Source organism: Ursus arctos, unplaced genomic scaffold (assembly GCF_023065955.2).
Source record: "Ursus arctos isolate Adak ecotype North America unplaced genomic scaffold, UrsArc2.0 scaffold_4, whole genome shotgun sequence".
NCBI lineage: Eukaryota > Metazoa > Chordata > Mammalia > Carnivora > Ursidae > Ursus > Ursus arctos.
Window position 1 is genome coordinate 18,815,178 of NW_026623056.1, and position 3,509 is coordinate 18,818,686.

Sequence of the window (3,509 nt, forward strand, 5' to 3'; positions counted from 1 at the left end):
TCCTCAGTTTCCAGACCTGAGCTGGTTTTCCAATCCAAATCCCATTGACTGACAGAGTATCTCATGAGAAAGAACCCTGCAAACACCATGGCAAAAAAAAAAAAAAAAATGAGGTATTGATTTCCTTAGTCCTTCTCCAAAGTCTTTTTACTTATATAACTGTACACTGAAGGAAAGAGGAATACAAAACCTTTCAAGGACTGTTGGATACATGGTCTGAGTTGAGATATCCAGGGACCCAAAGCATCCTGGTAACTCCCCTCTTGGGAGTGGAGTGGATAAAGGATAGGGTAATAAATGGAGTTCTCACTTAGATCTGGTTCATGGTGGGTCCACCTGCTCCACACACTCATGTGTTGGTAATTCCCCTGGTTCCCAAAGGAATAATGGAATGGCCATGCTTAGGTATTGGCAGAACCCACATTGGTTCCTTGGCCTATGGGGTAAGGGCTATCATAGTGGAGAATGCCAAGTAGAATCCTGTGAAACTATTCTACCCTTCCCAGCCAAGATAGTAAATCAAAAACAATACCATATGAAGGGATATGGCAGAAATTAGTGCTACCCTGAAATACCTGAAGTAGGCGGGAATGGTGGTCCTCATCACAGGCCCATCCCATTAACCAGTATGTCCCCTACAGACACTAAGTGTATCCTGGAGGATAACAGTGGGTTACCATAAACTCAACCAAGTAGTAGCCTCCCAACTGCAGCTCTGAGCCAGGTATGGTATCTGTGCTAGATCACATCAAAATGGCCTTGGATACAAAGTATATGGCTATCAATCCCATAAATGTATTCTCTTCAGTCCTCATTAGGAAGGATGACCAGAGTAGTTCACATTCACGTGGGACAAGACAAGTACACATTCAGTGTTGCCTTTGAGCTATGTTAAATCTGCCCTTTCCTAGAATATAGTCTTTTTTAAAAAGATTTTATTTATTTGTCAGAGAGAGAGAGAGTGAGTGAGAGAAAGAGCGAGTGGCAGGCAGAGGAAGAAGCAGACTCCCTGCTTGGTAGGGAGCCCAATGCAGGACTCAAACCCAGGACCCCAGGAACATGACCAGAGCCAAAGGCAGATGCTTAACCAATTGAGCCACCCAAGGCATCCTCCTAGAATATGGTCTTAAGGGCCTGGACCATCTGGACATTCTGCAAAGAACCGCATTCATGTATTATATTAATGATCAGGTGAGCAAGAAGTGGAAATATACTGGAGGACTGGGTAGGACATGCAAGCCAAAGGACAGAAAAAAGGCTAAATGATGATTCAGGGGATCACCACATCAGGGAAATTCTTAGGGATCCAGTGGTTTAGTGTAAGCTGGGACATATTCTCCCAGTCCCACCAAATTAGGACAAATTATTCTCTCACACAACTAAGAAAAAAGCACAATGCCTGGCAGTCCTTTTGGTTTCTGGAGGCAGCATATTCCATATTTAGAAGTACTGCTCTCACTTATTTACTTAGTGACAAGGAAAATTGCCAGCAGATCCAGGCTGACGAGCAAACATCACTGCTGCTTGGGCAGTACGATCCAGTGAGCTGTACAACCAGGTAGACTCTCCGGTATTCAGTTATCTGTGGTGGGAACAAATGTAATGTGGAGAAGAGTAGAAGAACAACATAAAGCCCTGGGGTCTTGATGCAGATCTCATGCCATCTGCAGCAGAGAATCATTTGGAAAAGAGATCCCCATGTGCTACTGAGCCCTGGTATAGATTAAGCACCTAACTAGGGGACATTAAGTGACCAGATGTCCAGATTTACCCACTGGGACCTGGGTTCTGTCAATTCACCAAGGTTGGGAGGAACTAGCAGCATTCCATCACAAAACGAAGTGGTAACCCTGGGAACAGCAATGCACAGGGACTTGCATGAGCAAGTGGCCCAGGCTCCCATGTCGCCTACCATTCTGTACTCTCAGCTCACATTTCAGGCTGTGTATTGGTTTTCTACTGCTGCATAACAGTATTACTACAAATCTGGCAGCTTAAAACAACACATATTATTTGACAGTTTTTGTGGGTCAGCACTTGGGGCACAAATTAGCTGGGTCCTTTTCTTTGGGTTTTCACAAAGCTGTAATCAAGGCATTGACAGGGGTGTGATATTATCTGAGCATCAGCTGGGGAGAGATTCACTTGCAGCCCCATGTGGTTATTGTCAGATCCACTTCCTTGCAGACTGCCACACTGAGGGGCTTATCTTCTTGTTGGCTCTTAGCCAGAGGCCCCCTTCAGCTCCTTGTCACGTGTCCCTTTCCATGTGGTAGGTCGTAACATGGCCACTTGCTTCTTCACAGCAAAGAGGCACAGGGAGTGCCCTTGCAAGGTGGGTGTTACAATCTTATATAGAGTGTCAAATACACATACTCATGTACATCCCACCATCTTTGCCATATTCCATTGAGAGAAGCAAGTCACAGGACTTGCCTACACTGAAGGGAAGGGGATTACCCATGATAGTGAACACCTGGAGGTAGGATCACGGGGCCATCCTCAAGTCAGCCCTCCCCAAGTCAGACCACACGGAGGGCTCCTATGACTAGCTGACAGAGGAGGAAAAAAGCTGTTTGGTTCACGGACAGGCCAGTTGGCATGTAGGTGCAAGACAAAAATGGACAGCTACTGTAGTGCAGCCTTTTAGGGGACCCTCGGGGATGGCAATGAAAAGTATCCTCCTAAGGATGGTATCAGGCAGTACATCAAGTCATCTACTTTGTGAAGAAAGAGAAATGGCCCAAGGCAAGGATGCACAGAGGCTTGTGGGCAATGGTGAATAGCTTGGCCAGTTGGTCAGGGACTTGAAAACACTGGAAGATAGGAGATGAAGGTATGTGGGAAAGAGGCATGTGACTACTGCACTGAGATAGCGAGCATGGAGTATGAACATCTTTGTAATCTACATTAATGCCCAGCAGAAAGCTTCTCCCATAGGGCAGACATTAATCAACCAATCAAACAGAATGACTCTTCCAGTTATCCTCAGCCGGTCTCTGCCCTTGGCCACCCTAGTGTTGGCACAACAAGGTCATGAATGGAGTAGCTGTGGAGGCTATGTGAGTCCAACAGCGTGGGCTGTTCTAGCTCCTGTGCTGCTGAAGGTTCAACCTGCCACAGACAGAAACCAGTGGTGGGCACTCCTCTGCCTTCAAGGCTCCATCTCTCAAGAAGACCTCCCAACCTTTCCCCACTAAGAAAGAAAACACTGGCTGCCACCAGAAACAAATTTCTATTCTCTGCATTGTCCTAAAAATCCTTACTTCTTAATGTTTCTCAAAGGGTGACTCAGGGCTATGGCTTCAGAATCACTTGAGGGGCTTGTCACAGCACAGATTTCCACCCAACCTACTGAGTCAGAATCTCTAGGTTTGGTGCCTGGGAATCTGCATTTGTAGAATATGGAGGTTTCAGTCACTGGCCTTTGGCTACACTTTAATATTGTAACTAAATTTCTTCCAGAAAAAAATCCAGTTGTTATGAGATGGGGAAAGAAAACATAAACT